The sequence below is a fragment of the Bufo gargarizans genome, chromosome 3, assembly GCF_014858855.1.
Source record: "Bufo gargarizans isolate SCDJY-AF-19 chromosome 3, ASM1485885v1, whole genome shotgun sequence".
NCBI lineage: Eukaryota > Metazoa > Chordata > Amphibia > Anura > Bufonidae > Bufo > Bufo gargarizans.
In genome coordinates, this window is record NC_058082.1 from 550,651,267 (window position 1) to 550,673,779 (window position 22,513).

The following is a 22,513-nucleotide window of genomic DNA, read 5'->3' on the forward strand; positions in this document are numbered from 1 at the left end:
TAATACTGCTCCTATGTACAAGAATATAACTACTATAATACTGCTCCTATGTACAAGAATATAACTGCTATAATACTGCTCCTATGTACAGGAATATAACTACTATAATACTGCCTCCTATGTACAAGAATATAACTACTATAATACTGCTCCTATGTACAAGAATATAACTACTATAATACTGCCCCTATGTACAAGAATATAACTACTATAATACTGCTCCTATGTACAAGAATATAACTACTATAATACTGCTCTATGTACAAGAATATAACTACTATAATACTGCCTCCTATGTACAAGAATATAACTACTATAATACTGCTCCTATGTACAAGAATATAACTACTATAATACTACCTCCTATGTACAAGAATATAACTACTATAATACTGCTCCTATGTACAAGAATATAACTACTATAATACTGCCTCCTATGTACAAGAATATAACTACTATAATACTGACTCCTATGTACAAGGTACCCACTTCACCATGAAGATAACCCAAGACCTGACAAATAAAATACAGTTTATTTCATTAACCACACACATATAGCACTGATCCGGTCTGGAGATAATGCTGAATATGAAAGTGTCAGACGTAATAAGAGCAGATAGCGGTATAGTGAGAAGGGCTGGTCCTGTCGATGTCTGGAGATGCTGGTGGCCGCCTCTTCTTTTTCTACACATTTTTCAGTTTGGCTCCTTGAAATAAATAAAGCACAAGTCACCGGAGATTTTTATTTTTATTTTTTTATATCATTGCATTTTACAAATTTCGGGCTAAAAATCATTTTTTCAGTAGGTCTTTATTAAAACTTTTCAACAGTTCCACCTCTACAGCCTTCCGTTTCGGTGTGTCTGCAGACTGCTGCTTCTCCCGTTCTCAGTGAATCCATCAGGGAGCTGCACTGATGAGTGTCTATGAGCTGCCAGGAGTTCAGAGATAAGGGCTATAGATTGAGCCCTCAGTGCAGCTCCCTGACGGATTCACTGAGAAAGGGAGAAGCAACAGTCTGCAGATACACTGAAACGGAAAGGAGCAGAGGAAAGACTGATGGTGTCCATAGCCTTTAATCATTTTCTTTTGAAAGTTTTTTCAGTTTTCTGATAGATCTCATATGGCAATTCATCATTATCAAGATCTCTGCTTGCTGTCAGTAAACGTAAACATCATTATTTACAGTTAGAGGCTGAAGACCCATACAGCGGCTACAAGCCGTTACAATGTATCAGTGAAGGTAACGGCTAGCCAGTTTTAACTCACAGAGGATTGACTTTACCGACTCTCTGTAGCAAACCCTCAGCGCTGTGAGGTTAGAGACTTTCACCCCTGAAGGAGGCAGCGTCCTATAGCGCAGGAGGAGCTGAGCAGTTTTATCATTTCAGTCTCTGGTCTTAGGAGTCCAGTGGGCGGTACTAGAAGTGACTGATATTACTGGCAGTAAGTGTTCAATTTCCCTGCAGTGCCACCACTGGACAAATGAAGCATTACACGGTGCTCAATGCACTTTATAAGCTGTCCTCGTAATGTATGGACTTGCCGGGTCCTCCAGCAACAGAGACGCTCTTTGTAGCCACTTGCTCCAGCTCAGGACATCAGGCGGATTTATGATGGTACAACTGCAGCTGCCGTCGTCTTCCGGACTCATCTCGTCAAATCTTTACCACTGATGTCTCCAGTCTAGCCGACCCGGTCCTTAAACTGTGGCCCTGGGTACAGCTGGAGGGACACAGAGGAGGGGTGAGAATAAACCAAGATACCGGACAAAGATAAAGAGTCAGTCAGTATAATGACCCCCAGTGCCCCCCCCCCATACAGTATAATGACCCCCAGTGCCCCCCACCATACAGTATAATGACCCCCAGTGCCCCCCCACCATACAGTATAATAACCCCCAGTGCCCCCCACCATACAGTATAATGACCTCCAGTGCCCCCCATACAGTATAATGACCTCCAGTGCCCCCCATACAGTATAATGACCCCCAGTGCCCCCCACACAGTATAATGACCTCCAGTGCCCCCCATACAGTATAATGACCTCCAGAGCTCCCTCCATACAGTGTAATGACCCCCAGTGCTCCCTCCATACAGCATAATGACCCCCAGTGCTCCCTCCATACAGTATAATGACCCCAGTGCTCCCTCCATACAGTATAATGACCTCCAGTGCCCCCCATACAGTATAATGACCCCCAGTGCTCCCTCCATACAGTATAATGACCCCAGTGCTCCCTCCATACAGTATAATGACCCCCAGTGCTTCCTCCATACAGTATAATGACCTCCAGTGCCCCCATACAGTATAATGACCTCCAGTGCCCCCATACAGTATAATGACCCCCAGTGCCTCCCATACGGTATAATGATGCCCAGTGCCTCCCATACGGTATAATGATGCCCAGTGCCCCCCATACAGTATAAAGACCCCCAATGCCCCTATAAAGTATAAGGACTTCCAGTGCTCTTCATACAGTATAATGACCCCCAGTGCCCCCCATACAGTATAATGACCCCCAGTGCCCTCCCATACAGTATAATGACTCCCAGTGCTTTTCATACAGTATAATGTCCCCCAGTGGCCCCCAATACAGTATAATGACCCCCCAGTGCTTTTCATACAGTATAATGTCCCCCATTGGGCCCCCAATACAGTATAATGACCCCCCAGTGGCCCCATACAGTATGACCCCCAGTGCCCCCCGTACAGTATAATGACCCCCCAGTGGCCCCATACCGTATGACCCCCAGTGCCCCCCTGTACAGTATAATGACCCCCAGTGCTTTTCATACAGTATAATGTCCCCCATTGGGCCCCCAATACAGTATAATGACCCCCCAGTGGCCCCATACAGTATGACCCCCTGTACAGTATAATGACCCCCAGTGCTTTTCATACAGTATAATGTCCCCCATTGGGCCCCCAATACAGTATAATGACCCCCCAGTGGCCCCATACAGTATGACCCCCCAGTGGCCCCATACAGTATTACCCCCAGTGCCCCCCGTACAGTATAATGACCCCCCAGTGGCCCCATACAGTATGACCCCCAGTGCCCCCCGTACAGTATAATGACCCCCCAGTGGCCCCATACCGTATGACCCCCAGTGCCCCCCGTACAGTATAATGACCCCCCAGTGGCCCCATACAGTATGACCCCCCAGTGGCCCCATACAGTATCACCCCCAGTGCCCCCCGTACAGTATAATGACCCCCCAGTGGCCCCATACCGTATGACCCCCAGTGCCCCCCTGTACAGTATAATGACCCCCAGTGGCCCCCTCACACAGTAGTATTAGTACGTCACTGCAGCTAATTCCAAGGCGGCTCCTACCCCGGGGCTTCGAGGTTCAGAGAGTGTTTCGCCAAGTACTGATTAGCGGCATTAACGGAAGGCTGCGCGGTGCCGGTCACTGGCTCTAATGTGGAACTAAATGGCGGCATTGCAGGTTTTTTTGGTTTGATATCATAAAATGTAATCACTAAACCCTTTCTAATAGATCTTGCGTTTCAGTGTTCCACCATTTGCAAGACCCCTGCTTGCTGTCAGTGAATAAACCTGTGCAGGGCTAGTCCTGAACTCAGATTGCACGGGCACCTGCCATGTGGCAGCCATATAGGGATCGCGGCCCCATTCACTTGACTGCGTCAGCGATCCCTCCGTTCCGCAAAAAGATAGAGCAAGTTCTATCCTTTTGCGGTGCGGAAGCACGGAACGGAACCCCAGAAAGCACTCCGTAGCGCTTCCGTAAGGTTCAGTTCCGTTCCGCATCTCCAGATTTGCGTAACCCATTGAAATGAATGGGTCCGCATCCGTGATGCGGAATGCACACGGAACGGGGCCTGTGTATTGCGGATCCGTAAATGCGGTCCGCAATACGGGCACGGGCTTCACGCGGTCGTGTGAATGCTCCCTTAGTCTGTGATGTAAAGAGCCTGGACTCCAGACTGATGATACATTGTAAAGCAGCGGTCGGACTGGTGATGCAGCTCTGGATGTGACTGGAGGACGGGATAGAAAGATCTCTAACTCTGCAGTATGGATTGCATCTATTCCTATGACCCTTTGATGTCCCATTCCTCTATTATTCCTACTAGAAGTTATGAATGAAATGCTATTAGCCTGCAGTAAGGGTACAGAGGGGAGGTAACCAGTTGGGGGTGTGTCCCTGCACAGTCTGACACTATCCAATCAGCGCTGCCATTGTCAGACTGTGCAGGGACACACCCCCAACTGGTCACCTCCCCTCTGTACCCTTACTGCAGGCTAATAGCAACTCATTCATAACTTCTAGTAGGAATAATAGAGGAATGGCACAACATAGAGTCATAAGAACAGATACTCCAGAATTGTTCATACATGGGGAATGCAAAAGACCTGTCAGGAGAGGGGACAGAAAACAGCCACCAGAGCCGTCAGCTAATGGCTCCCGCCACTGACTGTATTTGACAGCCACATTTTTCTACTGCAGCGGCAACCGGAGGGGAAACGTGGTATTGCATGGTGGCCAATCAGCTGCATGGTCGTCTGTACAGCGGGTCTCTGTTCCGGCTCATAGAGAGGAGCCCCCCTTCCCCCCCCCCATCTGTGATGTCCATTTTTATTTTTATTTTTTATATAAAAAATGTAAAAACTCAATTTACATTTTAATTTCCACGAACATTAAATTCCACTGTTTTTATATTTTCTGACACACGGCACAAGTTATGCTTCCTTTGACTTTTATGTAATAATTGTGTCTTGATTCTTCACAAGCAATTTTTTGTTTAAACATATTTTTCATAATTTTTTTATTTTTATACATTTTTATTTTTTATTTTAATGCATTTGTGCAGTTTACCGCAGCAACCAGGGGTTCACAGGTTAATCTTTATTTATATGGCAGCGCTTTACAATCAGAGGCTGCAGGTAGGGGCAGAGCAGAAGAAGGAGGTCTCGGCTCCCAAGAGCTTACAATCTAGGAGGAGACATAGCGCTTGCTTTGTACAATGGTCCGGCCATAAGGCTGCAGGAGCCGTCAGCGGATGACGTCTGTATAAGGCCTCATGCACATGAATACGGAACCAGTCATTTCAATGGGTCCGCAAAAAAAAAACGGAAGTCACTCCGTGTGCATTCCGTTTCTGTATGTCCGTATTTCCGTTCTGCAAAAAAATTGAGCATTTCCTATTACTGTCCGCATTACGGACAAGGATAGGACTGTTCTATCAGGGGCCGGCAGTTCCGTTCCGCAAAATACGGAATGCACATGGACATCATCCGTCATCTTAATGCAGCTTTCCAGTTGACTCCCTGCCGCCACCTAGAGGCTCCAGCGGGAGAAGCACCTGCATGAACCGAGCCCCAGCACTAAGAATGTCCTCTTACCACCACTCCTGCGGCACTAGAGCCTTCCTCTAGGTACGTCCACGTGATGGAGGTCGTGCTGCTCGTCGCGTCTGTGTGCCGTTCTCGACGAATAACTCGTTTGGTCCGTAGATTTCCAGAGCGCCAGCATAATGCACAGAGGGATATTAGGAAAAAGCGGGCGACTTCACAATGTAAAAAAAAAAACTTGTTTGCGGCGTCCGAAGGGTTAAACAGCCAGGATCGGAGTCAATCGCAGGTGATCAACTGATGGCGGTCACCCTCACGGAAATGTATGGCGCTGGGGGTCATCCTCTGCCCTCTTCTGTTTAACCCCTCGCAATGGTAGTGACCCAGGGGCTGGGACGCGGGGACACATAGGTCGCTGAAGGCCGCCGGGGCTGGTCACACCGCGTGTATGTATGCGTGTGCGCACAAGTGCGGAAAATAATAAAAAAAAAGTAAATTAAAGGCCTTTTTAGCATTTAACAAAAAACGCCAAAAATACGATTTTTTTTATATAGTAAAAATGCCAAAAGACATAAAATGCGTTAGTCTCCCGATTACCGTATTTTAATGTAGGCTTCCGTTCCGCATCTCCAGATTTGTGCCACCCATTGAAGTGAATGGGTCCGCATCCGTGATGCGGAATGCCCATGGAACGGCGCCCGTGTATTGCGGATCCGCAGTGTGGCCTTAATGTGCGGCTCGTGTCCGTATCGCGGCCAGCAAACAGCGGGTCTGCGTTTTACGGCACCGCCCCGGAGGCGCGGATCAGAAGCCCACGGAAGAAGTACGGAGCGTTTCCGTGGGATTCCGGTCCTCGCAAAAAAATAGAACCCAAGTATTATATTTTTGCGATGCGGACTGAGGACTCGTGCAAGTGAGCGGCGGGAACACGGGCCGCACACGCTCGTCAGGGAGGAAAAACATAAAAAAGTGATGGAAGTTGTTTTTTTTTTTTCACATGCATTAAATTTATCCAAAATAAAAATTTATATAAATTAGTAAAAAATTAAACGTTCGTCTCATTCTACAAATAATTTAAAAAAAAATTACCATGAATATTAATATTTATTGATTGTATTTTCTTGTTTTTTTTATTTTATCTTTCCTAGAATGAGATGAACTTTTAATTTTTTTATTTTGCAATATATATATATATATATATTGTAAAAATTCAGATTTTCAAGAGTAAAACTAGCCTGGTCCTCAAGGGGTTAAACGTTTATAAACTTTTCTATAAAAAAAAAATTGTCTAAACGTTTTCTTTCTTTTTTATTTTTACTTCCCCACGTGATATAAATTAGATACAAGGTAAATATATAAGATTTTACCCATCACTCGCCCGTACAGAGAAGCCACCCGAAGCAGCAGTCCACAACGGAAGGCTACCACAAAAACCGCATCCGTTACCGCTTCACCAATCTACACGCTTTCCAATCGATAGGACTCCGCCTTGCTCGAGGGCCCGCCTCTCTGCTTTGCATAAAGGAATATTATTGGCTCCTAGTGATGTCCGTCACCACCCAGAAAATAAGAGCTTATCCTGATTGGCTGGTAGGATGAGTGGTTTGTTTTTAATGCAGGGTAAGGGAAGGAGAGCGGCTAGTGGAGGCCCTGGGGAGGAGAGTGGACACTGGGGGCCCCGGACAGGAGAGCGGATACTCGGGGCCCTGGGGAGGAGAGTTGACACTGGGGGCCCCGGACAGGAGAGCGGATACTGGGGGGGCTCTCGGGGAGACATCCTGAGTGGGTGGAGATGTGGAGTCACCGGAAGTAGTCAGTGAGGTGATGTGAGTGGACAGGGCCGGCAGTTCTGCACGGCGGCTCGTTGGTCTAGGGGTATGATTCTCGCTTAGGGTGCGAGAGGTCCCGGGTTCAAATCCCGGACGAGCCCATTTTTTTTTGTTTTATTTATTTATTTATTTATTTATTTATTATGAATCATAATAATGATTTATAATAATACCATGAAATATAAAAAAAATCTAAATATGTTTTTACTAGGTTTCTTATTCACATAATTTGTATTTTTTGTACTTTTCCCAGCCAGAGGGGCACTAAGCCGCCTTGAGGCAGCAAAAAGCGACATGAAAACAGAAATGACTGGCACACAAATGGGCATCAGAGTGGGCATAAAGGACTGTTAGTTAAAGAGTTAAATGACTTTGGGCCACTGACCTCCCACTGCCAGTATACAGAGGGTGACTCCTCGCATTATATTCGGTTGGGCGCAGGCCGGCCCGAACAGGTTCTGGGCACAAGAACTGGCATTAGAGTGGGCAGACGGACAGTTTTTACTGATTTGAATAAGTATATTGAAAGGGTTAAACGGCTTTGGTTATTACTGGCGAAATGTTCTCATATTTCCTTAAAGGGAACCTGTCGCACTGAACGTGGGTCTGAGCCGCAGGCGGCAGGTCATAGAGCAGGAGGAGCTGAGCGCACTGATATATAGTTTTATGGGGGGAAAATCTGTAAAACTTGTATTTTATACCTTTAAATTCCTGCTCATTCTGGGCTCTGAATCCAGGAGGCGGAGCTATCAGTGATTGACAGCCTGCCCTCTATGACTGAGTATACAGAGAGAGCTGTCAATCACTGATAGCTCCGCCTCCTGGATTCAGAGCTCAGAATGAGCAGGAATTTAAAGGTATAAAATACAAGTTTTAATGAATTTTTTCCCATAAAACGATATATCAGTCCGCTCAGCTCCTCCTGCTCTATAAAATGCTGCCTGCAGCTTATATTGCATTTTCATGTGACAGGTTCCCTTTAAGGGCTCACGCACACGGCCGCTGCTGTTTTTACTGATCTGCAAAGCGCGGCTCCATTGAAGCAAATGGGTCTGCATCCAATCCGAAAATAAATGTGAATCGGATGAGGTCGTGTGCACGAGCCCTAACAGAAAAATAAAATAAAAATGAGAATGAGAAACCGACTTTGGCGCTGTTTATTTTTTATTGACTCAAAAACCTTTTTCCAGTCTTCTGGTAATAAAGCTTAGAGGGTTAGTCCATCATATACTGCACAACGCGGGCGTAGGAATGGGCCCTCCCCAGACACAGCAGGGGCCCCTCGACTTCAATGATCTGTTCTTGCCATAGAGGAGGGTCCCTGTGGGTGGGCTATAAATAAAGGGGTCGTCACGGGGTTAATGATTCATTTGTATCAAATTGTAACTGTGACTGTTGTGTCATGGACGGGTGGGGGGCGGGGGGGCAATATGAGACTACTTATGGGGGATCATAACGGAACGGGAGCCCGTATCGAAAAGCATTGATCCCCGTAGACGTTTTGGGGCTTGTGCTTCTCCTTTTGACCCCAAAAAAGGCTGTGACCAAATCAGTCAGACTCGTGTGAAGACCCCCTGATGGGCCCAAGCTCCGAAATGATAATTGGGCCATGCAGACTCATTAGAGGGGCCCGAGCCAGAGTGTAGAGCCGGGAAGCAGGAGCATCTCCCGATCTGTCCCGGGCCGCGGTGCCCTCCTGTCCGACCCTGTGGCAGCATACCCTGCGTTTATCACATTGATCCTGCACAGTATTAACACTGTATAGTCCTGATACCAGGAACATGAATTACAGACATATCCGTCCTCACCATTACTGATGCCACCGAAGGACACAATGGAGAAGCTGCGATAAACACAGCAGAGACATTCAGCAATTCTGCAATCTCTCAAATATGTGACCTCTAAACAGGACTGAAAAAAAATCTCTCTCTTCTATCCAGTTATGTGCGGCCAAGGACTCTGAGATAAGTGACATCAGCACAACCACTGACCCCCCCCCCCCCCCCCCCTAATGCAAAACATAAACCAGGCACGCAGGAGTAATTCTACAGAAAAAGTGCCGTCACTGTGCACATACATTACTTATCCTGTACTGATCCTGAGTTACATCCTGTATTATACTCCAGAGCAGCACTCACTATTCTGCTGGTGCAGTCACTGTGTACATACATTACTTATCCTGTACTGATCCTGAGTTACATCCTGTATTATACTCCAGAGCAGCACTCACTATTCTGCTGGTGCAGTCACTGTGTACATACATTACTTATCCTGTACTGATCCTGAGTTACATCCTGTATTATACTCCAGAGCAGCACTCACTATTCTGCTGGTGCAGTCACTGTGTACATACATTACTTATCCTGTACTGATCCTGAGTTACATCCTGTATTATACTCCAGAGCTGCACTCACTATTCTGCTGGAGCAGTCACTGTGTACATACATTACTTATCCTGTACTGATCCTGAGTTACATCCTGTATTATACTCCAGAGCTGCACTCACTATTCTGCTGGTGCAGTCACTGTGTACATACATTACTTATCCTGTACTGATCCTGAGTTACATCCTGTATTATACTCCAGAGCTGCACTCACTATTCTGCTGGTGCAGTCACTGTGTACATACATTACTTATCCTGTACTGATCCTGAGTTACATCCTGCATTATACTCCAGAGCTGCACTCACTATTCTGCTGGTGCAGTCACTGTGTACATACATTACTTATCCTGTACTGATCCTGAGTTACATCCTGTATTATACTCCAGAGCTGCAGTCACTATTCTGCTGGCGCAGTCACTGTGTACATACATTACATATCCTGTACTGATCCTGAGTTACATCCTGTATTATACTCCAGAGCTGCACTCACTATTCTGCTGGTGCAGTCACTGTGTACATACATTACTTATCCTGTACTGATCCTGAGTTACATCCTGAATTATACTCCGGAGCTGCACTCACTATTCTGCTGGTGCAGTCACTGTGTATATACATTACTTATCCTGTACTGATCCTGAGTTACATCCTGTATTATACTCCAGAGCTGCACTCACTATTCTGCTGGTGCAGTCACTGTGCACATACATTACTTATCCTGTACTGATCCTGAGTTACATCATGTATTATACTCCAGAGCTGCACTCACTATTCTGCTGGTGCAGTCACTGTGTACATACATTACTTATCCTGTACTGATCCTGAGTTACATCCTGTATTATACTCCAGAGCTGCACTCACTATTCTGCTGGTGCAGTCACTGTGTACATACATTACTTACCCTGTACTGATCCTGAGTAACATCCTGTATTACACTCCAGAGCTGCACTCACTATTCTGCTGGTGCAGTCACTGTGTACATACATTACTTACCCTGTACTGATCCTGAGTAACATCCTGTATTATACTCCAGAGCCGCACTCACTATTCTGCTGGTGCAGTCACTGTGCACATACATTACTTATCCTGTACTGATCCTGAGTTACATCCTGTATTATACCCCAGAGCTGCACTCACTATTCTGCTGGTGCAGTCACTGTGTACATACATTATATCCTGTACTGATCCTGAGTTACATCCTGTATTATACTCCAGAGCTACACTCACTATTCTGCTGGTGCAGTCACTGTGTACATACATTACTTATCCTGTACTGATCCTGAGTTACATCCTGTATTATACTCCAGAGCTGTACTCACTATTCTGCTGGTGCAGTCACTGTGTGCATACATTATATCCTGTATTATACTCCAGAGCATTATTATTATTTGAAAGAGGAATTATATAATAGACCCTGAGCTTGGAGAAAGCGGTATCTGATGTTTGGTTCGGACACTGGAGCTGCAGGTAATTTAGCAATCATTGTATCAACGGAGAAGGGGGAGAAAAAAAGTGTACTGTCCCTTTAAGTGAGGACAGTCCGGAGGTATTCCTGCACGGCTCTGCCTGTGTATCTTCTGGTAGAGTAATCATAAGGAGGGGCACAGGATGATGGGACTCCCTGGCCCTGAAGCTTTGTGGTGCTGGGTGAACGCTCTGGTTTGCGAGCCAAGGGCTTTTGGTGTCAAAAAGTGACTGCCAAAATGTCACTGTCCCCTTTGAAAACCAAAACCTTTCACACAAATGTTATCCGCAGGAATGAATGAGTGATTGTTGTCCTCTGGCTCGTCTGACGGAGTTTGCCAAAAGCATCCGTTATTCTCCTCATGCGCCTCATACTGTGACAGTCGTATAGTGTGTGACCTGCACTGTGACAGTCGTATAGTGTGTGACCTGTACTGTGACAGTCGTATAGTGTGTGACCTGCACTGTGACAGTCGTATAGTGTGTGACCTGCACTGTGACAGTCGTATAGTGTGTGACCTGTACTGTGACAGTCGTATAGTGTGTAACCTGTACTGTGACAGTCGTATAGTGTGTGACCTGCACTGTGACAGTCGTATAGTGTGTGACCTGTACTGTGACAGTCGTATAGTGTGTGACCTGTACTGTGACAGTCGTATAGTGTGTAACCTGTACTGTGACAGTCGTATAGTGTGTGGCCTGTACTGTGACAGTCGTATAGTGTGTGACCTGTACTGTGACAGTCGTATAGTGTGTGACCTGTACTGTGACAGTCGTATAGTGTGTAACCTGTACTGTGACAGTCGTATAGTGTGTGACCTGCACTGTGACAGTCGTATAGTGTGTGACCTGTACTGTGACAGTCGTATAGTGTGTGACCTGTACTGTGACAGTCGTATAGTGTGTGACCTGTACTGTGACAGTCGTATAGTGTGTGACCTGCACTGTGACAGTCGTATAGTGTGTGACCTGTACTGTGACAGTCGTATAGTGTGTGACCTGTACTGTGACAGTCGTATAGTGTGTGACCTGTACTGTGACAGTCGTATAGTGTGTGACCTGTACTGTGACAGTCGTATAGTGTGTGACCTGCACTGTGACAGTCGTATAGTGTGTGACCTGTACTGTGACAGTCGTATAGTGTGTGACCTGTACTGTGACAGTCGTATAGTGTGTGACCTGCACTGTGACAGTCGTATAGTGTGTGACCTGTACTGTGACAGTCGTATAGTGTGTGACCTGTACTGTGACAGTCGTATAGTGTGACCTGCACTGTGACAGTCGTATAGTGTGTGACCTGCACTGTGACAGTCGTATAGTGTGTGACCTGTACTGTGACAGTCGTATAGTGTGTGACCTGTACTGTGACAGTCGTATAGTGTGTGACCTGCACTGTGACAGTCGTATAGTGTGTGACCTGTACTGTGACAGTCGTATAGTGTGTGACCTGTACTGTGACAGTCGTATAGTGTGTGACCTGTACTGTGACAGTCGTATAGTGTGTGACCTGTACTGTGACAGTCGTATAGTGTGTGACCTGCACTGTGACAGTCGTATAGTGTGTGACCTGTACTGTGACAGTCGTATAGTGTGTGACCTGTACTGTGACAGTCGTATAGTGTGTGACCTGCACTGTGACAGTCGTATAGTGTGTGACCTGCACTGTGACAGTCGTATAGTGTGTGACCTGCACTGTGACAGTCGTATAGTGTGTGACCTGTACTGTGACAGTCGTATAGTGTGTGACCTGTACTGTGACAGTCGTATAGTGTGTGACCTGTACTGTGACAGTCATATAGTGTGACCTGCACTGTGACAGTCGTATAGTGTGTGACCTGCACTGTGACAGTCGTATAGTGTGTGACCTGCACTGTGACAGTCGTATAGTGTGTGACCTGTACTGTGACAGTCGTATAGTGTGTGACCTGTACTGTGACAGTCGTATAGTGTGTGACCTGCACTGTGACAGTCGTATAGTGTGTGACCTGCACTGTGACAGTCGTATAGTGTGTGACATGCACTGTGACAGTCGTATAGTGTGTGACCTGTACTGTGACAGTCGTATAGTGTGTGACCTGTACTGTGACAGTCGTATAGTGTGTGACCTATACTGTGACAGTCGTATAGTGTGTGACCTGTACTGTGACAGTCGTATAGTGTGTGACCTGTACTGTGACAGTCGTATAGTGTGTGACCTTTACTGCGACAGTCGTATAGTGTGTGACCTGTACTGTGACAGTCGTATAGTGTGTGACCTGCACTGTGACAGTCGTATAGTGTGTGACCTGCACTGTGACAGTCGTATAGTGTGTGACCTGCACTGTGACAGTCGTATAGTGTGTGACCTGCACTGTGACAGTCGTATAGTGTGTGACCTGTACTGTGACAGTCGTATAGTGTGTGACCTGTACTGTGACAGTCGTATAGTGTGTGACCTATACTGTGACAGTCGTATAGTGTGTGACCTGTACTGTGACAGTCGTATAGTGTGTGACCTGTACTGCGACAGTCGTATAGTGTGTAACCTTTACTGCGACAGTCGTATAGTGTGTGACCTGTACTGTGACAGTCGTATAGTGTGTGACCTGTACTGCGACAGTCGTATAGTGTGTAACCTGTACTGTGACAGTCGTATAGTGTGTAACCTGTACTGTGACAGTCGTATAGTGTGTGACCTGTACTGTGACAGTCGTATAGTGTGTGACCTGTACTGCGACAGTCGTATAGTGTGTAACCTGTACTGTGACAGTCGTATAGTGTGTAACCTGTACTGTGACAGTCGTATAGTGTGTGACCTGTACTGTGACAGTCGTATAGTGTGTGTCCTGTACTGTGACTGTCGTATCGTGTGTAACCTTTACTGTGACAGTCGTATAGTGTGTAACCTGTACTGTGACAGTCGTATAGTGTGTAACCTGTACTGTGACAGTCGTATAGTGTGTGACCTGTACTGTGACAGTCGTATAGTGTGTGTCCTGTACTGTGACTGTCGTATCGTGTGTAACCTTTACTGTGACAGTCGTATAGTGTGTAACCTTTACTGTGACAGTCGTATAGTGTGTAACCTGTACTGTGACAGTCGTATAGTGTGTAACCTGTACTGTGACAGTCGTATAGTGTGTGACCTGTACTGTGACAGTCGTATAGTGTGTGTCCTGTACTGTGACTGTCGTATCGTGTGTAACCTTTACTGTGACAGTCGTATAGTGTGTGACCTGTACTGTGACAGTTGTATGGTGTGTGACCTGTACTGTGACTGGGGCACTGTGCTGTAACTGGGGGCGCTGTGCTGTAACTGGGGGCGCTGTCCTGTAACTGGGGCACTGTGCTGTAACTGGGGGCGCTGTGCTGTAACTGGGAGCGCTGTCCTGTAACTTGGGCTCTGTGCTGTAACTGGGGGCGCTGTGCTGTAACTGGGGCACTGTCCTGTAACTGGGGAGCACTGTGCTGTAACTGGGGGCGCTGTCCTGTAACTGGGGCACTGTGCTGTAACTGGGGGTGCTGTAACTGGGGGTGCTGTGTTGTAACTGGGGGCTCTGTGCTGTAACTGGGGGCACTTTCCTGTAACTGGGGGCGCTGTGCTGTAACTGGGGGCGCTGTGCTGTAACTGGGGGCGCTGTCCTGTAACTGGGGCACTGTGCTGTAACTGGGGCACTGTGCTGTAACTGGGGCACTGTGCTGTAACTGGGGGCACTGTGCTGTAACTGGGGGCACTGTGCTGTAACTGGGAGCGCTGTCCTGTAACTGGGGCACTGTGCTGTAACTGGGGGCGCTGTCCTGTAACTGGGGGCGCTGTCCTGTAACTGGGGGCGCTGTCCTGTAACTGGGGCACTGTGCTGTAACTGGGGGCGCTGTGCTGTAACTGGGGGCGCTGTCCTGTAACTGGGGCAGTGTGCTGTAACTGGGGGCACTGTGCTGTAACTAGGGGCACTGTGTTGTAACTGGGGGCGCTGTGCTGTAACTGGGGGCGCTGTCCTGTAACTGGGGCACTGTGCTGTAACTGGGGGTGCTGTGTTGTAACTGGGGGCGCTGTCCTGTCACAGTTACAGGACAGCACCCCCAGTTACAGGACAGCGCCCCCAGTTACAGCACAGAGCCCCCAGTTACAGCACAGCGCCCCCAGTTACAGGACAGCGCCCCCAGTTACAGCACAGTGCCCCAGTTACAGGACAGTGCCCCCAGTTACAGCACAGTCCTGTAACTGGGGGCACTGTGCTGTAACTAGGGGCACTGTGCTGTAACTGGGGGCACTGTGCTGTAACTGGGGGCACTGTGCTGTAACTGGGGGCGCTGTGTTGTAACTGGGGGCTCTGTGCTGTAACTGGGGGCACTGTCCTGTAACTGGGGGCGCTGTGCTGTAACTGGGGCGCTGTCCTGTAACTGGGGGCGCTGTCCTGTAACTGGGGGCTCTGTGCTGTAACTGGGGGCGCTGTCCTGTAACTGGGGGTGCTGTCCTGTAACTGGGAGCGCTGTCCTGTAACTGGGGGCGCTGTCCTGTAACTGGGGGCTCTGTGCTGTAACTGGGGGCGCTGTCCTGTAATTTGGGGCGCTGTCCTGTAACTGGGGGCGCTGTCCTGTAACTGGGAGCGCTGTCCTGTAACTGGGAGCGCTGTCCTGTAACTGGGGGCGCTGTCCTGTAACTGGGAGCGCTGTCCTGTAATTGGGGGCGCTGTCCTGTAACTGGGGGCGCTGTCCTGTAACTGGGAGCGCTGTCCTGTAACTGGGGGCGCTGTCCTGTAACTGGGAGCGCTGTCCTGTAACTGGGGGCGCTGTCCTGTAACTGGGAGCACTGTCCAGTAACTGGGGGCGCTGTCCTGTAACTGGGGGCGCTGTCCTGTAACTGGGAGCGCTGTCCTGTAACTGGGAGCGCTGTCCTGTAACTGGGAGCGCTGTCCTGTAACTGGGGGCGCTGTCCTGTAACTGGGAGCGCTGTCCTGTAACTGGGAGCGCTGTCCTGTAACTGCCTGTAACTGGGGGCGCTGTCCTGTAACTGGGGGCGCTGTCCTGTAACTGGGGGCGCTGTCCTGTAACTGGGGGCGCTGTCCTGTAACTGGGGGCACTGTTCTGTAACTGGGAGCGCTGTCCTGTAACTGCCTGTAACTGGGGGCGCTGTCCTGTAACTGGGGGCGCTGTCCTGTAACTGGGGGCACTGTTCTGTAACCAGGGGCATGTAGCTAATATTGGGGGGCACCATGGCTCTTGCTGTGGAGTTTGGAGCTGCTCTGAGGAACCATGTCCCTACAGTACCTGAGACATGGTAGGATGACTCCCCAGCTTCTGGCTATATGCAATGAAGGTTTCTGTTATTTATGGGCAAGCAGAGTTCTTGAACGTTGAAAAAAAAAATCTTCACGTTTAAATTATTTATTTTTTACACTTTTTTATCTTTGCACTAGAATGTAGAGTTTGCACAGAGCCTCTCTTCAGGCCGATTCCGCAGTGTGTTGCCGTGCGGCGGCTCGTTGGTCTAGGGGTATGATTCTCGCTTAGGGTGCGAGAGGTCCCGGGTTCAAATCCCGGACGAGCCCAGTTTTAATAATTTTTATTCAGATCCTTTTTTAGTAATTCTAAAAAATAAAAAAATAAAGATTAAGAATAAAAAAATAAATAAAATTTTTAATCTACATCTGACTGTTTACGGCTGTTTCTACATGAATACTTTCTCGCAGGAGCAGAGAGGGGCTGGGTGGTGGATCCTTCCGTCTAATCTTTATTACAGTACAAGGCTAAAGAAAATAAAAAATGAAAGAATAAAAACTGGGCTCGTCCGGGATTTGAACCCGGGACCTCTCGCACCCGAAGCGAGAATCATACCCCTAGACCAACGAGCCACTCGCTATGTCTGATCTCCATCTTCAGCTCTTTAACTCGTCACATCCCGACCTGCTCACTTCCTCTCCCCTCCGCCATATTGGTATCTCTGAGCGCACGGAGGATGTCGCATCGCCCTATTATTTCCGTAACTAAGCGCGAATCGAGCGAATTCGATGTCCCGGCCGACACGGACGGACATTGTGCCCGGCTCGGGTGCACTGAGGCGCTGCTGTTCTCATCGGCGGTCCGGCGGGGCCGGGTGTAGGAAGATGGAGGGAAGGCGACAGAAGCCGGGAACGAGCGCAGATGATTCCCTCAGAAAGATGTGCGATGTAGGGGGTCTCCCGGCCAGACTGCAGGGGCTCTCATTAATTCATTGGTAGTATTTACAGTATTTTATGTGCTGATAGAGAAATCATAGTCACGCGCTCCCCCTGGTGGACGTAAGAGGGAACGGCAGGAGAACGGTCAGAGTGGTCCCCTGTACCGTCTGCCTCAGCGCCCCCAGCACCAGTCACAGGGCCCCAGGTACCAGTGAGAGCATCCCAGCAGCAGTCACAGGGCCCCAGGTACCAGTCACAGGGCTCCACTTATCAGTCACAGGGCCCCAGCACCAGTCACAGGGCCCCAGGTACCAGTGAGAGCATCCCAGCAGCAGTCACAGGGCCCCAGGTACCAGTCACAGGGCCCCAGGTACCAGTGAGAGCATCCCAGCAGCAGTCACAGGGCCCCAGATACCAGTCACAGGGCCCCAGCACCAGTCACAGGGCCCCAGGTACCAGTGAGAGCATCCCAGCAGCAGTCACAGGGCCCAGGTACCAGTCACAGGGCCCCAGGTACCAGTCACAGGGCCCAGGTACCAGTCACAGGGCCCCACTTACCAGTCACAGGGCCCCAGGTACCAGTGAGAGCATCCCAGCAGCAGTCACAGGGCCCCAGGTACCAGTCACAGGGCCCCAGGTACCAGTGAGAGCATCCCAGCAGCAGTCACAGGGCCCCAGGTACCAGTGAGAGCATCCCAGCAGCAGCCACAGGGCCCCAAATACCAGTCAAAGGGCCCTAGGTACCAGTGATAGCATCCCAGCACCAGTCACAGGGCCCCAGGTACCAGTCACAGGGCCCCAGCAGCAGTCACAGGGCCCCGGGTACCAATGATAGCATCCCAGCAGCAGTCACAGGGCCCCAGGTACCAGTCACAGGGCCCCAGGTACCAGTGAGAGCATCCCAGCAGCAGCCACAGGGCCCCAAATACCAGTCAAAGGGCCCTAGGTACCAGTGATAGCATCCCAGCACCAGTCACAGGGCCCCAGGTACCAGTCACAGGGCCCCAGGTACCAATGATAGCATCCCAGCAGCAGTCACATGGCCCCAGGTACCAGTCACAGGGCCCCAGCACCAGTCACAGGGCCCAGGTACCAGTCACAGGGCCCCAGCACCAGTCACAGGGCCCAGGTACCAGTCACAGGGCCCCAGGTACCAGTGAGAGCATCCCAGCACCAGTCACAGGACCCCAGGTACCAGTCAAAGGGCCCCAGGTACCAGTCACATGGCCCCAGGTACCAGTGAGAGCATCCCAGCAGCAGTCACTGGGCCCCAAATACCAGTCAAAGGGCCCTAGGTACCAGTGATAGCATCCCAGCAGCAGTCACAGGCCCCCAGGTACCAGTCAAAGGGCCCTAGGTACCAGTGATAGCATCCCAGCAGCAGTCACAGGGCCCCAAATACCAGTCAAAGGGCCCTAGGTACCAGTGATAGCATCCCAGCACAAGTCACAGGGCCCCAAGTACCAGTCCAAGGGCCCTAGGTACCAGTGAGAGATTCCAGGCATCAGTCACAGGGCCCTAGTACCGGTAATATCATCCCAGCACCAGTCACAGGGCCCCAAGCACCAGTCAAATGACCTCCAGCACCAGTCACAGGACCTCCAGCACCAGTCACATGACCTCCAGCACCAGTCACAGTACCCCATCACCAGTCACAGGGCCCCCAGCACCAGTCAAATGACCTCCAGCACCAGTCACAGGACCTCCAGCACCAGTCACAGGACCTCCAGCACCAGTCAAATGACCTCCAGCACCAGTCACAGGACCTCCAGCACCAGTCACAGGACCTCCAGCACCAGTCACATGACCTCCAGCACCAGTCACAGGACCTCTAGCACCAGTCACAGGACCTCCAGCACCAGTCACAGCACTCCCAGCACCAGTCACAGGGCCCCCAGCACCAGTCAAATGACCTCCAGCACCAGTCACAGGACCTCCAGCACCAGTCACAGGACCTCCAGCACCAGTCACAGGACTCCTAGCACCAGTCACACACCCCTAGCACCAGTCACAGGACTCCCAGCACCAGTCACTCTGCCCCATCAACAGCCAAAGGTCCCCCAGCACCATTTACATTTACGCCACCAGTCATAGTTCCCCCAACACTAGTCACCACACTTCCAGCACAGTGCCTCCAGCTTGACTCACAGTACCCTCATCACCAGTCACTCTGCCCCATCACCAACCAAAGGGCCGCCAGCACCATTCAAAGGGCCCCCAGTCACAGTGCCACCAGTTACAGCACCCTTAGCACCAATGATAGTGCTGCCAGCACCAGTTACAGGGCTCGCACACCAGTTGTATTGATGCATACCAGTTACGACTAGAAAAGAACAGATACAAATGTTATCAGGCCAAATAATGGTCGACACTTGGGAAAATCAGTCGGATGTGTAATATCTCCGCCTGTGCCCGCCTTTACCGATCCTCGCTCCGTTCTGCTACAGCAAGCATCGTTGTAATACTGCAGAATTGTGTCCTAGGACAGAGGGAAAGTGCCACAAATCCATGCTGTGATGGAAACCAGCTCTCTATGGACTGATCCTCTCTCTGCTTATAAACAGCTTATTAACAATCAGAGCTGCAGTATAAAGCATGGAGGTGGGACAGAGCAAGTGAGACCGGCGATCCTAGTCACAGTTTAAAACAGGCATCCTCAAACTGCGGCCCTCCAGCTGTTGTAAAACTACAGCTCCCACAATGCCCTGCTGTAGGCTGATACCTGTAAGCTGTTTGGGCATGCTGGGAGTTGTAGTTTTGCAACAGCTGGAGGGCCACAGTTTATCTATGCCTGGTTTAAAACATGCTTTACTCTGCTTTACAGGGGTAGCCTCATGAAGTCCACCTCTTAAGGGGTTGTCGGTTGTCATGGCATGATGGGTGTGGTAGTTTTGCAACAGCTGGAGTTCCAGAGATTGGCTATCATTGCTATAGGGCATATGGATGTCACAGCGGGTATCTGCAACTCTCATAGTCTCAGTTTAAATTCCTCGCCATCTTCAGGATCTCTGCTTGATGTCAGTGTATGAAAATACAGGAGCATTGCACCTCCCAAGTGCACCGACAAATTTACATTGGCTGGTATGCTTTGGGCATGTCATGTGTAATTATGGTGACTTTGCCGACCGGTGTCCACCGCCGAATCTGCCTACAATGGGCACATGAGATCAGAAGTGAGGAATGGAAAATGGCGGCCTTGTCTGATGAATCACTTTACATCATGTGGATGTCTGGGGCTTCACTTACCTGGAGAAGAGATGGCACCAGGTGCACTATGGGAAAATGGCAGCCTTGTCTGATGAGTCACGTTACATCATGTGGATGGCTGGGGGCATCACTTACCTGGAGAAGAGATGGCACCACGTGCACTATGGGAAGAAGGCAGCCTGCTCTGATGAGTCACGTTACATCATGTGGATGGCTGCGGGCGTCACTTACCTGGAGAAGGGATGGCACCAGGTGCACTATGGGAAAAGGGCAGCCTGGTCTGATGAGTCACGTTACATCATGTGGATGGCTGGGGGCGTGACTTACCTGGAGAAGGGATGGCACCAGGTGCACTATGGGAAAAGGGCAGCCTGGTCTGATGAATCACGTTACATCATGTGGATGGCTGGGGGCGTGACTTACCTGGAGAAGGGATGGCACCAGGTGCACTATGGGAAAAGGGCAGCCTGGTCTGATGAATCACGTTACATCATGTGGATATCTGGAGGCGTCACTCACCTGGAGAAGAGAGGGCACCACGTGCACTATGGGAAAAGGGCAGCCTGGTCTGAGGAATCATGTTGATGGTCGGGTGGGTGTCTGTCAGTTACCTAGAGGAGCGATGGCACCAGGTGCACTATGGGAAGAAGACTAGCTCTGCTGATAACCTTGGGTCTTGGCATCATGTGGATGTGACATGCACCACCTGCATAACCATTGTATATGGCAGCGGTGCCCCCCATTAGGTATCTCTGCTAGGTTAATATAAGCTAAAAGCGGTGTAGCTGAGGGCGTGGCTTCACACTGAATTAGTAATAAAACAATAGAATCTCATTAGCGTTAACTCTCCCTTTTGTTCTCTATCTGGAGCAGACCACCATGATGACTTCGTCCAACCACGGGCAACTTGATAGTGCCCAATGCAACAGTGCCAATTGTCCCCCACAAAGTATGATCCCCCTCACAGCAGGATGTCCCCATAATGTATTCCCACACAGTATAACACCAATAAGTGCCCCCCCCCCCCCACACCTGTGTAATGCCCCCAACACAGTAGAATCTTACTTATTTCCATTAACACACCATGATGTCCCCTTATGTGTCCCACACGGTATAATCCCTCATTATGTGCTCTCAACACAGTATAATGCCCCATTATGTACCTCCACACAATATAATGAATGCCCCATTATGTGCCCCCACACAGTGTAATGCCCCATTATGTGCCCCCACACAATATAATGCCCCCTATGTGCCCTTACACAGTATAACACCCTATTATGTGCCCCCACACAATATAATGCCCCCTATTTGCCTCCAGCACAGTATAATGCCGCATTATGTGCCCCCACACAATATAATGCTGCATTATGTGCCCCCACACAGTATAATACCCCCTATTTGCCTCCAGCACAGTATAATGCCCCCTATGTGCCCCTCATGCAGTATAATGTCCCATTATGTGCTTCCACACAGTATAATGAATGCCCCATTATTGCCCCCACACAGTGTAATGCCCCATTATGGGCCTCCACACAATATAATGCCCCCTATGTGCCCCCACACAGTATAATGCCCCATTATGTGCCCCACACAATATAATGCCCCCTATGTGCCCCCACACAGTATAATGCCCCATTATGTGCCCCCACACAGTATAATGCCCCATTATGTGCCCCACACAATATAATGCCCCCTATGTGCCCCCACACAGTATAATGCCCCATTATGTGCCCCCACACAGTATAATGCCCCATTATGGGCCTCCGCACAATATAATGCCCCCTATGTGCCTCCACACAGTATAATGAATGCCCCATTATGGGCCTCCTCACAATATAATGCCCCCTAGGTGCCCCCACACAATATAATGCCCTATTATGTGCCCCCACACAATATAATGCCCCATTATGTGCCCCCATACAGTATAATGCCCCATTATGTGCCTCCACACAGTATAATGCCCCATTTTGTGCCCCCACACAGTATAATGCCCCCTATGCAGTATAATGCCCCACACAGTATGTGCCCCCGGAATGGATAACACTTAGCCCACATTCCCACAATGAATGAACCTTAGAAGTTTTGCGGAGTCCATGACTGGATGGTTCACAGCTGCCCTGGGGGTATGAGGTGGAGCCACACAATATTAGGCAGGTGGATTTAATGTTC

At 49.3% G+C, this 22,513-nt stretch overlaps 3 non-coding genes across 3 annotated transcripts; 2 read left to right on the top strand and 1 right to left on the bottom strand.

Annotated features, from left to right (window-relative positions):
• Positions 1-7,181: 7,181 nt before the first annotated feature.
• Positions 7,182-7,253, top strand: TRNAP-AGG. Its single transcript has one exon. It is a non-coding gene; the product is annotated as a tRNA-Pro (tRNA).
• Positions 7,254-16,453: 9,200 nt separating this feature from the next.
• On the top strand, positions 16,454-16,525 carry TRNAP-AGG. Its single transcript has one exon. It is a non-coding gene; the product is annotated as a tRNA-Pro (tRNA).
• Positions 16,526-16,756: 231 nt separating this feature from the next.
• TRNAP-CGG lies at positions 16,757-16,828 on the bottom strand. The gene has a single exon. It is a non-coding gene; the product is annotated as a tRNA-Pro (tRNA).
• Positions 16,829-22,513: the final 5,685 nt, after the last annotated feature.